Raw genomic sequence first — 20482 nt, 5'->3', positions numbered from 1 at the left:
TAATATACATACATTTGAACACAATGATACATTAAAAGTTAATTTGCATGTATCATAATTCAGAATAAGTTGATTTTCATCCTTTCTAAAAATTATTATACCTCATTCCCTGGGAATATTTTGTATAGTTCTAGTCAGTGGCATTTTATGCAGTGAAAAATTTCCAGTCAAGATAATAAAAATGATGAGGATGAAAAGAGTGATATTTTATGAAGCAGTTTCTCATTAAGAAATCTTTTTGCAAAGACAAGAGGATATAGATAATTTCATGTCATGAAAGAGGAAACAACAGAACTAAGAGGCATGTCTTTATACTGTGGATCCAGAAATCATTTCTAAGAGCATCAGTTGCTATAGAGTAATTTCCAGTGGATGTACAAGAATAAAATAAGACAGGCATAAGAAAAGATCAATAAATTTGTATATATTGATAAATACAATCTGGCCTTTTAGGTTAACGAGACAAGTAGAGGATTGCCTGCAGTTAAGAGTTTGTTTTTGAAGTGATGGGGACCAGTCGGACAAAACAATCAGAGTTAGAAACATTAGAAATAGTAGCAGGCTAGAAACATCATAGGTGCTAGAATGAATTAGTGAAGTGAAATAAGTGGAAGTGATAGTTGCTCAGTGTATCCAAGTCTTTGTAACCCCATGGACTAGAGTCCACCAGGGTGCTCTGTCCATGGCATTATCCAGGCAAGAATACTGGAGTGGGTAGCCATTCCCTTCTCCAGGGGATCATCCTGACTCAGGAATTGAACCCAGGTGTCCTGCATTGCAGGATGATTCTTTACCATCTGTGCCACCAGGGAAGCCCTAGAATGAATAAATGGATCATTACTTGTGAAATTGACCTAAAAATGCTTAAAAAGAATTATGTAAATGAATCAGGTAGATCATAACCAGTGTACCAATGCCTGAGCTAAGTGAGTAACTGACTGTATGGTTTACACACTTTTATATGTGAATCTGAATTCCCTTAGAGATTGTTGTTGGTTTGTCTCCAAGTCACCTCCAAACTTTCGTGACCTCATGGGCTGTAGACCTCCAGGCTCCTCTGTCCATGAGATTTCCCAGGCAAGAATATTAGAGTGACTTGCCATTTCCTTCTCCAGAGAAAATGTGTGACCCATGGATCAAACTTGCATTTCCTGCATTGCAAGCAGTTATTTACTACTGAGTCACCACAGAAGCCCACCTTAGGGGTTAGGGGGAAAGAAATGAAAATAGAGATCTAAGAATTTGGTACATGGAAAACTGATGCCACAGTTGGCGGGTAAACTATTTGTGTAGCGACCAGTAACTATCCTACATTTAGGAAGTAATCTTGAGGAGAAAATTTTAAGGAGGCAATTATAAAGAGTTTGGTTGGTTATCTCTGTGAATTTTAGAATGATATCTATTTAAATGAATGACCAGCACAAAAATGGTAGTCTTTGTTTGAATATAGTATCCACCACAAACAAGAAATGATTTCTTCTGTTGAAGAGATGAGTTATAAATAACTGCACATTCTTAAGAAAAATAATTATTTGCAATTTGGGACTGTTAGACCTGGGATCATGGTAGTGGTATTAACCAGTGAAGAAGGTACATCCTTCATCATTAAAAAGAAGTACCAGGCTGTAAGAATATAAAATAGGTCAGGCAGCACATTATTTGTGTTTTGTTTATTGTCATATTATAACAGAAAAGTTTCACAATGAAATTGAATTGATTTCAATATTGACTGTGATTTCAGGACTATGTATACTACCTAACCACACAATATTACCTGTGGATTGCCCTTTTCTGGCATGAAACATCAGCTGTATCAATTTAAATCATAATGTGGAAACTTAATTTGGTTTCAGAATTAGTTCTATTCAAAAGTGTTCAGAACATGCTCTTTTATTGCAAGACAAACTGCAATTAAAATTCTGCATTGAAGCTCAGAGTGTCACCGAGGCCAAATCACTTTCTACCCTTTTTACACAAGCTGTGTGATAGGATTGTGTTCTTTACTCTGATCTGTAAGCCTTGCTTTTATTCCCACCGTGATGGCTGTACTCCAATTACTGGGAAGTAAATGGATTCTGCGCTATAATTGCATAACTTTGTGAAACTGGGACACCTGTAATCCTTCAACTAAGGAAGAAATATGGAACTGATATTTTTAAAAGAAAAATAGGTCTTGGGATGGTAGCAAAGAATAAAGAATTACCTACAAAACGAAAACAAAATGCAGCATCCTAATGGGAAAACTGATGCTCTCAGGGCAGTGACTAGTGCTTTCCCCTGTTTATCTCCCAACACTACTGTATAGGGGATTGCCAAACGGCACAGTGATAAAACCAGGAGACACAGGTTTGATCCCAGGGTCGTGAATCTCCCCTGGAGGAGGAAATGGCAACCCACTCCAGTTTTCTTGCCTGGAAAATTCCATGGACAGAGGAGCCTAGCAGGCTACAATCCATGGGATCACAAAGTCTCTGACATAAGAGGACACAGCACAGCACTACCATATAGAGTTGATTCTCACAAAGTAAACAGTTTTCTGAAATGTCTCTCAGTCAACAAAACACTTTGGTGTTGGAGAAACAAGTGGATGAGCATTAAGACACATTGACACAGACTAAATGCTAAAGAGTAGAGACGTGGAGATTGTCTTGTGTGAGGTGCAATGCATGAGAGAAGAGGGATAAATATTTGGGAATATTTTAAAGAGATGCAAAACTTTTTGCAACTCTATTCGATTTTGCAATTACAAAGCCAGTGAAGCAGGAAGAACTTGTTTTTCTTACTATAAAATCAGAGGGAATTGAATTTTATTTGCTTTAAATTCCAGAGAGATTAAGTGGTTCTCCAGTTCAAATACCATAGTTGATTATAGCACCAAGCCTTCAGTCAAAAAACATCAGAGGTACCACTAGATCTGAAGGAAATAAAATTCTTGCCCTTAATGATTCAAGAATATGGGAAACATTTCAAAGTTGGTTGAACTCTTCCCCTTCCAAGATGTCAAAGATGATAAAATTTTCTACAACCTTGGAGAAGGATTAGGGGCTTCCCAGGTGGCATTATTGGTAAAGAACCCGCCTGCCAATGTAGGAGATGTAAGAGGCACAGGTTCAATGCCTGGATTGGGAAGATCCCATGGAGGTGGGCATGGCCATCCACTCCAGTATTCTTGCCCTGAGAATCCTGTGGACAGAGGAACCTGGCGCGCTACAATCCATGGGGTTGCAAAGAGTTGGATACCCTTAGCATTGATGTATACAGGAGAAGGATTACAGGAAAAAGGGAGACAGCAGTTTTTATTTTTCCCACAGAGACAAATTAAAAAATAGAAAACAAATATATGTTTAAAAAGTCCTCTTGTCTTAAAATTTGTCTTAACTTCATAGATAATTATTCCAATATTAACTTTATATAAATATAGCACATTCACTGACACAGGGATATGTATTGGGAAACTCTATAAAATAAAATAGAAAGCATATTTTGATATATTGTCAAGAATAAATGGATAATTGTTTTATAAATGTATTTTTTGTTGATTCAAAAATATTTACTCATACTGTAAAATATCAGATTTCTTTTAAACAATAGCCTACATCTGCCAGCTTGGAAAATAGACACAATTTAATGTAAAATAAAACTACTTTGAGAATATGAAGAAAAACTCCCAGGGATTTAGAAGTACAGAGAAAGGAGAGTTGAACAGTTTAAAAAAGTAATAATCCAGTGAACCAGGTAACATCCCAATAATAAGATTAAAACATTATGTTGTGAACTTGACTTATGCAAACAAAATTAATGCCTCAAAACTGCCTAGCCCACTCTCAGACTGGACCCTGGAAATCTAAATCATGCTTTAATGTCTACATTAACATAACTTTGCAATTCCATTGTCATTACTAGTATTTCTTTACTCTTCCAGAACTGTTCTGCCCAGTAATGGTTCCATGGTTCATTAGGAACTTCTTGGAAAAATATCAGCTCCTTATTGGAAAGCTTCAACAAACAATTTACATTCCCAGGTTATTTGAAAACTTTTTTCAAAATCCTTTCCTAGCTACTTCCAGAAAGTCTGGACTATTCTATGTAATTCTCACTCAGTCCTTATCAAGCCCTCACATTTGAAACCATCTTTTCCAAATTTACGATTCTTTTTTTTTTTTCAATTGGAGTATAGTTGCTTTACAACGTTGTGTTAGTCAGACTTACAATCCTTAATAAATTCTGACCTCCTTCCCAACTCTTACTCCTGTAGACACCTCCAAAGTTTTGTAAGTTGGCATTTTTCCTTAATCAATAACCTCAGCTTCATCTAATCAACAGATTTTGGTGGTTATATTTAAGGAGTCAGATTCCCATACCACCCAGGAAAAAAAAAAAACTTCATTTATTTTCTCAATGCATTTCAGTTTGATCAAATAGTATTCTTGAAAGTCACAATTACTTTTTAATCCTGTATGATATATTAGAAAGGCAGTTTTTTGAAACTACCTATTTGACTCATTTAAGATACAATTGAAACAAAAATAAAATGTAATAAATTAACCATTGTAGGGGAAATTTATTTTACTCAAATATTCATTTTTATTTTATATTCATACACACACATGACAATGGCTTCCCTCAGAGAGCTGCTATTTTTTAAGAAAGATTTATAAATAAGTAGGCTATTAGTAGGTAATATGGGCTTCCCTCATAGCTCAGTTGGTAAAGAATCTGCCTGCAATACAAGAGACCCTGGTTCAATTCCTGGGTTGGGAAGAGCCCCTGGAGAAGGGATAGGCTACCCACTCCAGTATTCTTGGGCTTCCCTTGTGGCTCAGCTAGTAAAGAATCTGCCTGCAATGTGGGAGACCTGGGTTCGATCACTGGGTTGGGAGGATCCCCTGGAGAAGAGAAAGGCTACCCACTCCAGTATTCTGGCCTGGAGAATGCCATGGACTATACAGTCCATGGGGTCACAAAGAGTCGGACACGACTGAGCGACTTTCACTTTCACATGGTGACCAATGAAGTGGGAAAATATAAAGCAAATGACACAGATTAAAAAAAAAAAAAAAATGGTTGAGGAGGGTTTGTTTTGCAGAGTGGTCTGGGAAGGCTTCTGTAATAAATTAGTGAAAACAAACAGAATCAAGTGTATCTGACCAATTCAAGGAGGACAGTTCCCCAGCAATAGATTCTGGGAGGACAGGGGTAGGAAGTGACATCAGAAAAATGGTGGTGGGTAAGGGTTTGGGTTTTCTTGTACTAGTCTTCTTTGAAGAGTTTCTTTTTTTTTTCTCTAAGTGATTTGAGTAGTCACTGCAGGGTCTTGAAAAGAACAATGTTATAACTTAAGTGGTTTTTAAAAGTTCACACTGGTCACTGTGTAGAGAGCAAACTAGAGAGATAAAAAAGGCCAAAGGCAAGAGAATATGGTCAGAAGGTTATTGCAGTAATCCGGGGCAACAGATAATAGTGACTGGGACTAGGTCGTACAAGAAGAAGCTGTACAAGACATTTTCTGTTCATACCTTTGTCAACTATAAATTGGCACTTGCCTGTCAACTAGAAATTGCCACTTGCCAAGAGCATTTACCAGTGACTGAACAAAACAGCAGCAAGGGCATTTGCCATCTATCTCTGCAGAGATTGAACCCTGTGCTGGTGTGTCTGTTGACCTTCAACATCCCCTGAGGGAGTGTGGGCCTCTGCTCCAGGGAATCTGGTGGAACAGGTCTTTAGATAGTTAGATATTTTCAGGAACTGATTTCATGATCCCAATCCTTGCATCTCTTCATATCTAGAAAATCACTATATCCCTTCATGGTGACATCAGCTCAACAAGACTAGCAGAAAACTTTTTGTAAAGTAAGCACTTAATTGCATTGAACTCCCCCTTCACCAAAATCTTATATATTGACCTTCTCTGACTGCCCCTTTGCAGCAGTCTCTGGGAGCTATCTGAGGATCTGTCTCCAGGACTGCAGTCCTCATTTTGCCCCAAATAAAACTTAACTGGTAACTCTGAAGCTGTGCTTCTTTTTTACTCAATACTTTGAAGGTTGAACTGATAGCACTGCTGATGGTGAGCTGTGGAAATGAGTGATCCAGAAGAAATCCTAAATGTTTTTTAGATTGTAGCTTGAGCTAATGTTTATCCAGCTGTAAACACTCTACGAGGGGCTATTTGGGGATTTGGAGACTATGATTTTGGTTTAGAGTTGAGATAAACACAGGTGGAGGCATTAAGAGGCGCTTATATATTGGAATTTGAATTTTAATGAAGACATCAACAAGATATTACAAATCACTGTTAGAGAAAGTGTAGAAAGAAAAGCAGTCCTGGATTATTCAAACTCTGACATGTGAAGATGAGGTAGAAATTGCTAGCTAGTTAGCATACGGCTGAGACCTCAGTTCTTTTTTTAATTTCATCTCTCTTTCTCCCATACAAATATCTCACTCAATTAACCTAAAGCTATACATGTTGTTCCTGGAGAAGGAAATGGCAACCCACTCCAGTGTTCATGCCTGGAGATTCCCAGGGACAGAGGAACCTGGTGGGCTACCGTCAGTGGGGTCACACAGAGTTAGACATGACTGAAGGACCTTGGCAGCAGCAGCAGCATACACATTGTTCCAGTTTCAACTATATATATATACGTATATATATATAATTGGAAATGATATAGATATATTAAAAAAAACTTTGCAATTATCCTTGTTTTATGCTTTCAAGTTTTGCAAATTAAAATGTTTTGCTTTTAATAATTGTTCTGCAGAATGTAAGGTGGATATAAAGAGGATTATACTGTATAATTTCACTTATATGAAATTCAAGAATAGCAAATGAAGCTATAGTGATAGAAATCAGAACAGCTGCTGTGGAAAGGTAAGAAAGTGAATGGAAGGAGACATGCGGGCACTTTTGGGGGTGATCAAAATATTTTTTTTAGTCCTGATTAGAGTGTGTTCACATTTGTCAAAACTCATTAAACTGTATACTGTACATTGTACAGTCTGTAAATTGTATCTCAATTTAAAAGAAATGCTTTAAAGAATAAAAAAGGAGATAATTATTTGAAAAATGCTTTGTTTTTATTTCAGTTTTATCAAGTCTGTAAAGGCTAAAAACAAAAGTAAAAACACACAGAAAAAGAGTGAGATTTATTTGATTGTGTGAAGAAGTTAGGTAAACCTGCTCAAAAACTCCTTCAAAACATATATGTGTTCTCTTCTTAGAGGACAGACTATAAGTCAGATAAAAACTCCAGCAGCCAGTCTTAGAGTGACCCTTTTCCAGCTACATCGTTACTCTCAAATCTACTCATATTTCTGAGATTGCATTATTTTGACTCAAAATACAGTACTGTGTGTAAAGCACTTCAGGGGCCAATGCCAATACAAATTTTGTAAAAATCCATGGATGTACATAGAACAGGTTTTATTAGAACTTTGATCGAGAATGTTTTTCATAATTCTAAGTTAAGGTGAAAGAGTGACTCATGATGTCATTCCTCACAGATCACTTTTATGATTTCCCCAAAGTCATTCAATATATCTAGAGAAACATTTTTCTTTGCAAAAGAAAAAAAGTTTGCAAAAGTGAGGACACAGTGCTTTACAAATTGCTCCTCAAAGAGCTCATATATCAAAGAGAGTATAGTCCATTGTTAGGGAGTGAAGTTGAACTATGAAGAGTAGCTAACAGTGTGGTTAAATTTGCCTGTGAAAGCAAAGAAAATACTGCAGCTCACCTGGCTGAACAATCTATCAATACACACAGTGCTGTACAAAAACCATCAATCCTCCCACAGCAGTGCTCTGCCTTCAGGAAAATCATACACGGGATATCACAGGAGCACGTGCTAGGGGAGGACAACTTGTGTGGGGCATGTGGGCTGACTGGTATTTCCTTGCAAAGCATTTTCATAGTTTAATGTCCAAACTATGGATGCAACATATTAAGGTAAACAATTCTGAATTTCAAAAAAGCAAGGAAGCTACTGGAGTGCTCACACTCTCTGTGAAACAAAGAGCAGTATAATGTAGTATGAATCATGCAGGGTTCATATTGAATATTGGTGTGTTACTTTGCTAGGGCTACCAAATAAAGTACCACAGATCATATGGCTTAAACAATAGAAATATTTGTGTCATGGTTCTGGAGGCTGGAAACTCAAGATCAAGGAGATGACAGGATTGGTTTCTTCTCATGCCTCTCTTCTTGGCTCTCCTTGGTTATCCTCTCCCTATGTCTTCACAGGATCCATCCCTTATTTCCTCTTCTTATAAGGCCACCAGCCAGATTGGATTGGGATCAACTTCAATGACAAAATTTCAACTTAATGACCTTTTCAAAGAGCCTATTTCCAAATGTAGTCACATGTGAGGTCCTTGGGGTTGGAACTTCAACCTAAGAAATGGGATTGGCACAATCAATCCCCAGCACTGAGGAAGAAAGGCACAGAGAAGAAGATGAGATGAACAGTGCTGCTTTTTTTTTTAAGTTTTAAATTTGTTTATTTTTAATTTGGAGGCTGCTTTTAAATCCTTTAAATATAGGACATGTATCTTTTATCCCCTTGATTTATTATATTTGAACATATTTTGAATCTATTTATCTTTCTGTAAAAAGTAATGAACATTCATTTTCAAAAATTTAGAAAACTCAGAAAACTCAAAGGTATTATAAGAGAGAAAAAATCCCATTCATTTCTGTCATGGAAACTTTTAAAAGGAAACAGTTCACATAAGTATCAGGTTGTGTGCATTATCTGCATTACTTTTGTATTTACCAGTGTAATATAAACACTTCCCTTTCATTATCATCTTATTGATATTTTAATGACTGGATATTTTAAGTACTATGATGGTTAATTTTAATTGTACATGTCAATTTGGCTAGGCCATGGTGTCATGTCTTGTCAAATCCAGTATAGATTTTGCTGTGACATACATTTTGAATGTGATTAATATTTAAATCAACAGTCTTTAAGTAAAGCAGATTTGCTTCCATGATGTGGGTCTCCTTCTATCAGTTGAAGGTCTCAAGAAAAAAGACAAAGTTTCTCATATAAAGAAGAAATTGTGCCATCAGTCAGACTTTAGACTCAAGATTTTGACATTAACTCTTTCCTGACTCTGCAGTGTACTGGTCTGTCTTGCAGATTTTGGATTATCCAGTCACACAATTGTGTGAGGCAACTGCTTAAAACCTCTGTCTCTCTCTTATGCACACAGGTCCTATACATACACCCTACTGGTTCTGATTCTCTAGAGAACCTATTGACTATGTTTTAAGTCATTCTTTATGTTGTTTGAATTTAAGCTTTTCTCCTAATTTCTACACAAAAATATGATGATGAACATCAATATTCACAGAACTGGCTGGGCTTTCTACCCAGATCTTCCTACACAACTTGTAAACATAGCCTGCAATTTCAATGAAACCACACTCTATTTCTGCTTGATATTTTCTGACCATCAAATTTCCTTAGCCATAAATTTTTGTCATGTTATTGATTCCTTTATTATCAATTTCTTTGCATGTTTATTTGCAAATTTCTATGCTTCTATTTCTTGATTTATCCTAGAACTATTCTTATCCTCTGTATTCCTCTGGAATCCTCCAAACCAAAATCAATAGTAAATAAACACTTTCTTACCTAGTTTTATTACAAACTGCTCTCTCTACTTCCTGGTGTCAATAGAAACTCAAATCTGTAATACTGCTTCAGCTTGCAAGTTCTTATAAATGGAAGTCACATATTTTCACAGATTTTAGAGGTAATTTGGGTTTTCATCTAGGTGTTCAGTAGCATTTCTAAATCAAAATTCCTGAATTGAACATGTATATAAAAGAAAAAAAAATCCTTTCAGACATTGGGTAATGCTAGTGTCTAATCCTAATTTCCATCATGAATGATTATGGTTTGGTCATTCTCCATATTTATAGAAAACACTGGGGACTTACCTGGTGGCAGTGTATAAGAATTGACCTGCCAATGCAGGGGATATGGGTTAGATCCATGGCCTGGGAAGATTGCACATGCCTCAAAGCAACTAAGCTGGTCCACCACTTCGGTGGGCTCAGCTCCTGAGCCTGTGTGCACTACAGTCTGTGCTCCACAACAAGAGAAGGCACCACAGTGGAAAGCCCTCACACTGCAACAAAAAGTAGACCCCGCTCACCACAACCAGAGAAAGCCCGTGTGCGGCAACAAAAACTCAGTGCAGGCAAAATAAATAAATAAATAGAAAGAAAATGTTGGTTCCCATCTCAGTGATCGTTTCCATCCAAAGTTACATTGAAATTAATACTTGTTCAATATCACTTACTTCTTTTCTCTCTTTTTTTTTTTTTTATTATTCTTAGACATCTTGATATCTAGCATGGTGCACAGCAAGACTTTCACAAGTCATTATACAATAAAATTGAGTAAATAGATTTTACTAGCGCTAGTATTATACTTTCAGATGTGTACCCCGTGATTCATGTTCTACTACCTGAAATGTTAAGGAAATGATTCTTTTTGATACAATTTTTCTTTAGTTAAATATGTTTGTTGTGCATGTGTGCATTATATGCTACTTTTGAATACTCATAGGATATGTGTTCTAATATGTAAGAAAATATAACATTAAATTCTGTTTCTCAGCTAGGCATGATCTTGCCTTTTAGTGGAGATTTGCAGTATAGAAATACACTTTTAGTTGTCACAAATAGAGGACTGCTTCAGTTCAGTTCAGTTCAGTCGCTCAGTCGTGTCTGACTCTTTGCAACCCCATGAATCGCAGCACGCCAGGCCTCCCTGTCCATCACAAACTCCCGGAGTTTACTCCAACTCATGTCCATCGAGTTGGTGATGCCATCCAGACATTTCATCTTCTGTCGTCCCCTTCTCCTGCTCCCAGTCCCTCCCAGCATCAGGGTCATTTTCATGAGTCAGCTCTTCGTATGAGATGGCCAAAGTACTGGAGTTTCAGCTTCAGCATCAGTCCTTCCAGTGAACACTGGCATCCAGTTGGTTAAATCAATCCTGCAACATACTACAATGAATAGGGCAGCTTCTCACAACAAACAAACGAATGAAAAACACTTCCCCGGAACAAAATGTCAGTAGTGCAGGTTGAAAAATCCAGTATTAAAAGTACTATCCAGTTTGAAACATGAGTTTTAATGGACATGGTGTGTATTATGATGCCTTACTGTCTGCAATTTCCTTTCCATGAAGACTTCTCTTGGTGTGCAGCATTTTAAATTGCTCACAATATGTGTAAAGTAGCAGCTGACTTCTGAGAATAATCCTCACTATTAATTGGATTTCTTTGACCAGTCTGTACTTTAATCATCTGCACATTTAATAATTGATTCAAAGGTTTGACAATTTTATGTCATGGAAAGGTGCTTCTAATTCCAGGTGACAAATCAGAAATAGTTTAATGTCCTATTTTTCTCCCATGTTGATATATTTTTATCTTGGATCATTACTTTCCACAACCAAAACACGTCTTGACTTTTTTATGCATCTCTAATGAAGACAATTAAAATACTTGATATACATTACATGGATGGGATCTCTTTTTAATTGTTCATTGTTTGCTTTCATAGTGATCAGCTATATTAAATGAGCCTTGACATTAAAGAGCAGCTTGATGTTCTGGTTTTAATTTATCATTTCAGGTGATACTGACTGCTATTAATGGTTCCTTCAAGGAGCTGAAAGACTGTTGATACTCAACACAAGTGTTATAAATAACAAAACATTTCAAGTAGATGAAGAGAAAATTTTCAAAATTAAAAGAGGCATCTTTAGTCTCAGAAAATATGACAACTAATCCAGTAAGAAATTATAAACTTTGGAATTCATTCTAATACCCTTAAAATTCTGTTTCTCAAGCAAGGTGCTGCTATGCCTCCATAAAATAATTGTTTAACCTAAATCAATGGAATAGGAGGAAAGAAACAATACAAGCAAGATAAGGGGCAAGTGACACTGACCTGGATGTTGACAGTTGTTAAGGAGCAGGGGGGACCATGACAAATAAAACTGAGCTTGACAATCTAAAGCAGGGAGTTCATTGCTGCCATTTGGTGACACATGAATTTTTCAAGATAAGCAAGTTTTCTGAGTATCTATTTAAAAATCTTTTGATTTATATGTTGACCATTAGTCATCCTGAAATCACTCTGTGATTCAAAATTGTGAGGTCAAACAAAGCATATCTGCTCTCTACATATGACCAATAGGTTATTATTTGTCTTTTTCCTTTTGTTTTAATAGATTTAAGGACTGGTCCTCCATTTAAAGACAAGAATAACATATTAAAATTTGTATTTATATTTTCAAGCAATTTTATCAACTCTGATAATTAAATCTATGTTTTGAGTTGGCTGGTCCACAGTGCCTGAATATTTGGCAAAACATTATTCTCAATATTTCTGGGAGGGTTTTTGGGAAGAGATTGACATTAAATTGGTGGACTTTTTAAGTAAAGTAGATAGACTTCCAATGTGAGTGGACTTTATCCAAGTCAGTTGAAGGCCTTAAGAGATTAAAGATGAATCTCCCAAGAATGAATTCTTCAAGCAAGTGGCCTTTGAACTTGAACTCCTTGGGTCTCCAGTAGATTTTGTACTTAACAGTCTCCACAACTGCATAACCAATTTCTTAAAAATAACTATACACACACACACACACACATATATATATATATATACTTACACACACACACACACATCCTATTGGTTCTGTTTCTCTTGAAAACCCTGGCTTATATATCAAAATACAGAGAAATACTGACATCATCATGTGCCATCCCACAGATCAGAGCTGCCTACACTTAGCATTTCAATAAATGTCCTTCCATTAATTTTTTAGGCATACATGTTATGCTAACTTGCTTCAGTCGTGTCCAACTGTTTGTGACCCTGTGGACTATAGCCCTCCAGTCTCCCCTGTCCATGGGATTCTCCAGGCAAGAATACTGGAGTGGGTTGTCATGCCCCTCTCCAGGGGATCTTCCTGACCCAGAGATCAAACCCATGTCTCTTACGTCTCTAGCATTCACAGGGGTGTTTTTTTTGTTTGTTTTTTTACCACTAGCACCACTTGGGAGAAGATAATACATCAATGCTCTCATTTCACCTGTTAGAAAAAAATATATATAATTTATTACACTTGTATTAATCAGCAATATTTGTCATGATGTTTCATAATAATCACTCAGAAATTTTTGGTAGATTTCAGCAACAAATCTTTATTTTTTCCTCACGTATCTGTGAGTTGACTGTGTTTATTATAAGAGTCAGACTGACGCTCAGTGGTTCCTTGAGTATACTTTTCATATGTAAGTTTTAAAGGATGCAAGAAGGCAAGTAAAATCATGCAGGCATATTTAAAGTGTTTTATCAGGTAAAATGTATGTCATTATCATATTCCACTGGCAAAGCAAGCCAAAGAGCCTAGAGGACAATAAAAGATTATATGAATGGAGGAGTAAGGAAAAAAATGCATCTACCACCATCCTGTAAGAAAGGACACACTCATCAAATGTCAGAAGTTGTCAGGGGTAAACTCACCATTCTCTTCACCTTTAGTGAAAATCTGTAGATTTTTTAGTGAAAATCTGCAGTTAAGTAGACATACATACTGGTTAACCAATCTTCATAAAGTAATACTAATAGCTATACAAAGTTAAAAAAAAAAAAAACAAGAAACCTCATAATTAACATACAAGGTGAGCACAAAGGGAGTGTCATATCTCATATTTGTACACCTCCTTAGCCACAGGATAAGGTGAAATATCCATATTAGAAAAAAAACTAATTTTAAATTAATTTTAGCCATTTTTAAATTTTAAATCTTTTTAAAATATGAATTCATCTTACTAAAATTAGGTATACCTAAATGAAGGGTATATTATTTCATGAATAATTAGTGAATGTAATAAAACAGGTATGCTAGACAGACATTAAAAATGTAGCTTATACTATTTTACACTAAACTTTGAAAAAAAAAAAGAATTAGTAAATAAGTCACAGAATGGATTTTGGAGCCATAGCAAAAATCAGCACAATAGATGAGTAAAATTAGAAATATGCTTATTATGTTTGCATTCTGTTAAGTGAGAATCTCAATAGATCTCACTACAAAGAGATAAAAAGAATAAATTAGGCAATATTTGCAAAAATGCATGCACAATATGGAACAATGTGAAGTGTGACATCAGTAGTATAAAATGAGAGGAGAAATAAATGTGTACAGTTTTTATACATGGTTGAAATTATGTTTGTATCAACTTAATGTGGACTACTTTAGCTATAAGATATTTAGTGTTAACCTCTTTAAAAACTTCAAAGTAAGAACACCTAATAGATTCAAAAAAGATTAAAGAATCAATGTGTATCCTTTTTAAAAAAAATCAGTAAATTACAAAGGAAGACAACAGACAAGAAGAAAGTAAGAAGGGAACTTTAAAGTTGTCAAAAAAGAAACAGTACAATGAAAATAATAATTTCATATCAATACCTATCAATAATCACGTTAAATGTAAATGGATTGAATTCCACATTTGAAAGACACAGACTGATTGAAAGGCTAAAAATAACAGGACCCAACAATATGTTGCCTACAAGAGAATCACTTTAATCTTAAGGACACACTCAGGTTGAAATTGAAGTAATGGATAAAGGTGTACCATGCAAATAGAAACAGAGCAGGGGTGGCTATACTCATATTATATATAATTAATTTTCACAAGGAGACTGACTTCCATGGGCCACAAGAGACAAATAAATCACTATATAATGATAAAGGGGTCAAATTATCAGATAACAGAACATTAGCACTGAACTACATGAACAGATATTAATAGAACTGAAGGGAGAAAGAGATAGCAAAACAACAACAGTAGAGGGATTGATTATTCCACTTTTATTAGTGTACAGATCATTCAGACAGAAAACCAATAAGAAAACCATCATTTAATGATGTGATAGACTAACAAACATGTTCAAAACAGCAGCAGAATACATATTCTTCTCCAGAGCATATAAAACATTCTCCAGAATTAGGTCATAAATTGAGATACAAAACAAGTCTTACAAATTTAAGAAAACTGAAATTATATCAAGTATTCTTTATAACTACAATGTTATAAAATTAAAAAATGATAAAAAAGAGAATATTGGAAAAATCCTAATTATGTGGAAATTAAACAACACATTTCTGAACAAGCAAAAGGAAAATCAAAAAATATCTTGGGACAAACAAAAATGGAAATACAAAACATGGAAATGTGGAAAGCAGCAAAAAGCAGTAGAAAGAGGGAATTTTATAGAGATAAATGCATACATTAAGAAACAAAGAAAAAAGCAGCTCTCAAACATCTTATTTTATAACTTAAGGAACTAGAATTGAGTTCATAGCAGACTAAAGAAAAATTTTAAAATGAATAGAAGTAAATTAAACAGAAATTTAGAAAACAGTAGAAGAGAATGACACAACTAAAAACGTTTTTAAATATATAAGCACAATTTATAAACTTTTATCTTGACTAAGGAAAAAAGAAGAGTAATTTAAATAAAATTATATATAAAAAAAAGAAGCATTACAATGATACCACAGAAATATAAAGGGTCAAGACTACTAAAAAAAAGCATAAGTCAAAAATTGAATAATATAGAGAAATAAATATAATCCTTGAAACATACTGCTTACCAAGACTGAATCCTCAAGAAATATAAAATATGAACATACAAATAATGAGTAAGGAGATTAAAATATTAATTAAAAATCTCCCAATGAAGAAAAGTCAAGGACAAAATGGTTTCACAAGTAATTTTATCAAACATTTTAAGAACTAAAATCAATCCTTCTTAAATTCTTCCAAAAAAATAATGAGGTGGGATTTTTTTCACTCATTTTATAAGGCCTGTGTTACCCTCATTCCAAAATATACCAAAGAAAACAATCAACAAAATGAAACAACTTCCAGAATAGGAGAAAATATTTGCAAGCCTTATACGTGATAAGGGGCTAATATCCAAAATGCATTAATATTGCATACAACTCGATAGCAAAAAGAAAGAATAAGTCAATATTTAAAATGGGCGGAGGACCTGAACAGACGAGTTTCCTCAGAAGACATCCAAGGGGCCAACAGGTAGACAAAAACATCCCTGATAACCTGGGAAATACAAATCAAAACCACAATGAGTTGGAATGGTTATCAGAATGACAAGAGTAACAAGTGTTGGTGAGGATGGAAAGAAAATGGAACCCTGATACACTATCAGTGCCAGTGTAAATTGGCATAGCCCTTATGGAAAATGGAGGTTCCTCAAAAATTAAAATAGAAAAACCATATGATCGAGCAATCCCACATTTGGGTATATATCAGAAGGAAATAAAATCAGTATCTTGAACTGATACATTTGCTCCACCTTCCTTGTATCATTATTCACAAGTGTCAAGATGTAAAAAAATTGAAGTGTCCATCAACAGATGAATAAAGAATCATCACAATGTATACCTTAATAAAATTCTACAACCTGAATATACACATTTTTTATCAGTCATTTTGAAAATGAATAAAAGAAACAAGAGCCCCTATGCATGCATCACTCACCACAGCTTACATACCCCAGTAGAAAGAAAGATTTCCTTCTGCCCCTGTAATAATAGGACTTCCCAGGTGGCGCAGTGGTAAAGAATCCACCTGCTATTGTAGGAGACACAGGAAATTCCAGTTCAATCCCTGGGTTGCCAATAACCCCTGGAGTAGGAAATGGCTATCCACTGCAGTATTCTGACCTGGAAATTTCCATGGACAGAGGAGACTAGCGGGTTACAGTCCATGGGGTCACAAAACGTTGGACACAACTGAGTGAGCATGTATGCAGTGCAACAAGAGTCCAAGCATTTGTGGCCAATGTACAATCACAGCCCTCCTCAATTTTTTCCTTTGTCCTATAAAGCAGGAGTCCCCAACCTCCAGTATCTAATGACTGATGATGTGAGGTGGAGCTGATGTAAAAATGATAGAAATGAAAAGCACAATAAATGTAATACTCTTAAATCATCTGAAACCATCCTCAACCCCAGTCCATGGAAAAGTTGTCTTCCACGCAACCAGTCCCTGGTGCCAGTAACGTTGGGGGCCGCTGCAAAGGAAGCCCCTTTCCTCTGTTCTCAGGACTTGTCACCATAGGTCACCATAGTTTGCTTGTCCCGAATTGCAATTCTCTGCTATTCCAGAATAAATGACTTTTGTTAGTGAAATAATTAACTCTTTCATTAAGGTCAATACATTCATGCCTTATTAAAGTTAGAAAAAATAAAGAAAGCTCCTTGTTGCTGTTCAGTTGCTAGGTCATATCCAACTCTTTCTAACCCCATGAACTTCAGCCAGCTTCCCTGTTTTTCCCCATCTCCCTGAGTTTGCTCAAGCTCATGCCCATTGAGTCAGTGATGCCATCCAACCATCACATCCTCTGTTGTCCCCTTCTCCTCCTACCTTCAATATTTCGCAGCATCAGGGTCTTTTCCAATGAGTCAGCTCTTCACATCAGGTGGTCAAAGTATTGGAGCTTCAGTATCAGTCCTTCCAATGAATGTTCAGTGTTGATTTCCTTTAGGATTGACTGGTTTGATTGCTTTGCAGTCCAAGGGGCTCTCAAGAGTCTTCTCCAACACCACAGTTTGGAAGCATCAGTTCTTCAGCCCTCAGCCTTCTTTAATATATATAAAACTCCTAATATAACACAAGCTCTATGAATAAATGTTTGAATGTGTTGGTAAATTGATAACAGACTAACGAATGAATGGAGTATTACATATGCATGAGTGTCAGTGTGGGCACATGCATGCACATATACAAACACGCTCATATGTACACATGTACAATCTGCATGTGTATGCATGGATAAATGATTTAATTTATCAATAAACATTATGAGTTATTACAGAATATCAGGAAGGAATAAATATCACGGTCCTATTTATTTTAGCTACATTTTATACTCTGTTGAGTGCACTACATATTCTCTTCTTTTTCCTACTCCTCCTTTTGTTCTCCAACCCCCTCTTTTTTCAGGTATCTCTTCTTTAAAATCATTTACATCTTTGGTATACACTGAACACTTACTGTAATGCCAAATATTCTGAGATATTCTGTTATCCCAAGTAATGTAAGCTCCAAATACCAAAAGCCTTAGAAAAATTGTTATTGAATGTTAACTGTAGCACGATAAATTAACACAAATAGAAATATACAATCATATATACTTAAGCCTACTTATGGAGGTATGCACTTTCTTCTCTGGCTCCTAAACAACTACTGAATTTGTGTTAAGCATTTATCCTGCTGTTTGGTAATTGGTGATTTACTTCTTTAGCTCATGGTTTAGATTTCTACCCCTTAGAGAGTATGGATTTTTTCATTCATCAATCTAAACTCTGAACCTAGTAAAATGTTTGGCACAAAACAGTCACTCAGTTGACACATGTTTAATTTAATTGTTCCTTGTTTTCTACAACTATTGTGCATTTGCTCAAGGTCATGTACGGCTCTGTCTTTACAGTCAACATTATTCCCTGATTTATTAGATTTTACTTTTATTTATCCTCATATGAATCCAACCTTTTTTGTTTATTTCATTTCCAACCTTTTCTAACTCAAAGCAGTTCTTTTTCTCCTTTTTTCAACACTTGTTTAAATAGCACCTGAATTCCAAGGAATGCATGACTTATGTTATACCCTTGCTTTTTTCTGTTTTTTTTAAATTTTAATTTATTTATTTTTAAATGAAGGATAATTTCTTTACAGTATTGTGTTGATTTCTGCCAAACATCAACATAAATCAGCCATAGTTATGCATATGTCCCCTCCCTCTTGAACCTCCTTCCTTATCCCACCCCTTTAGGTAGTTACAGAGCCCTGGTTTGAGTTCACCGAGTCCAATAGCAAACTCCCATTGACTATCTGTCTTAAATATGGTAAAGTATGTTTCCATGTTACTCTCTTCATAGATCCCACCCGCTCCTTCCTCCCTCCTCCACACTGTGTCCTTAAGTCTGTGTATCCATTGCCACCCTGCAAATAATTTTATCAGTACCATCTTTCTAAATTCCATATATATGCATCAGTAGCATTAGTATACGATATTGTTTTTCTCTTTCTGACTTACTTCACTCTGTATAATAGACTCTAGGTCCATCCACCTCATTAGAACTGACTCAAATGCATTCCTTTTCACGACCGAGTTAATATTCTATTGCATATATGTACCAGCATTTCTTTATCCATTCATCTGTTGACGGTCATCTAGGTTGCTCCCATGTCCTCGCTATGGTAAATAGTGCTGCAAAGAACTTTGTAGTACATGTGTCTATTTCAATTTTGGTTTCCTAAGGGTATATGCCTAGTAATGGGATTGCCGGGTCATATGGTGGTTTTATTCTTAGTTTTTTGAGGAATCTCCATACTGTCTTCCATAGTGGCTATGTCAATTTACATTCCTATCAACACTGCAAGAGGGTTCCCTTTTCTCTACACTATCTCCAGCCTTTATTGTTTGTAGACAGTTTTGACGATGGCCATTCTGACTAGTGTGAACGGATACCTTATTGTAGTTTTGATTTGCATTTCACTAATAATGAGCAATATTGAGCATCTTTTTATGTGTTTATTAGCTATTTGTGTGTATTCTTTGAATAAGTATCTGTTTAAGTCACTTTGCCACTTTTTTTTTTTAATTATGAAACACTTTGCAAGTTTGCTTGTCATCCTTGCGCTGGGGCCATGCTATTCTTCTCTATATTGTTTCAATTTCAGCACATGTGCTGATGAAGTGAACACTGTTTCCCACGTTTTGATTGGGTTGTTTGTTTTACTGGTATTGAGTTGCATATGCTACTTGTATAGTTTGGAAATTAATTATTGTCAGTTGTTTCATTTGCTATAACTTTCTCCTATTTTGAGGGTTGCTTTTCTCCTTATTTATAATTTCATTTGCTGTGCAAAAACTTTAAGTAATTATGTCTCACTTGTTTATTTTTGTGTTTATTTGCATTTCTCTAGAAGGTGAGTCTTTTTTTTTGTCCATATGAACTCACTAATTTAGCCTATATTTCAAGTTGTTCCTATCTATTTTTGTCAAATTATGCTGTTCATTTTTATTGTGTAATATGGTTACTAACGTCCATGTCCTTATTTTTCAAGTCCTTTGAGTGGAGAATTTGGGCCAAGATTTTTTTAATGTTACTTACAATTCATCCCACAATGCATGATATATGCTCATACTATATAGTCACTGAACACTTTAAAACAAAAAGCTATGCAACTAAAAATGGAGCACTAATCATGCTTGCAGTAGTTGAATTATTGTCAAAATATTTCAGCATAACCTGTATTTGCTAACTCTTTAAAACGGATTTCCACTCTCAAAATTTTGTCCTCCATTTTATGGTCAAACATTCGATTGTTTATA

The 20482-nt window shown here is 35.5% G+C and overlaps 1 non-coding gene across 1 annotated transcript; it reads right to left on the bottom strand.

Moving 5' to 3' along the window:
- Window positions 1-19744: 19744 nt before the first annotated feature.
- Window positions 19745-19851, bottom strand: LOC122452616. Its single transcript, XR_006272780.1, has one exon. It is a non-coding gene; the product is annotated as a U6 spliceosomal RNA (small nuclear RNA).
- Between the last annotated feature and the right edge of the window lie 631 nt (window positions 19852-20482).

The sequence above is a fragment of the Cervus canadensis genome, chromosome 13 (assembly GCF_019320065.1).
Source record: "Cervus canadensis isolate Bull #8, Minnesota chromosome 13, ASM1932006v1, whole genome shotgun sequence".
NCBI classification, from domain to species: Eukaryota; Metazoa; Chordata; class Mammalia; order Artiodactyla; family Cervidae; genus Cervus; species Cervus canadensis.
The sequence above is the reverse complement of the archived record's forward strand: the minus strand, read 5'-3'. Positions and strand labels throughout refer to the sequence as shown.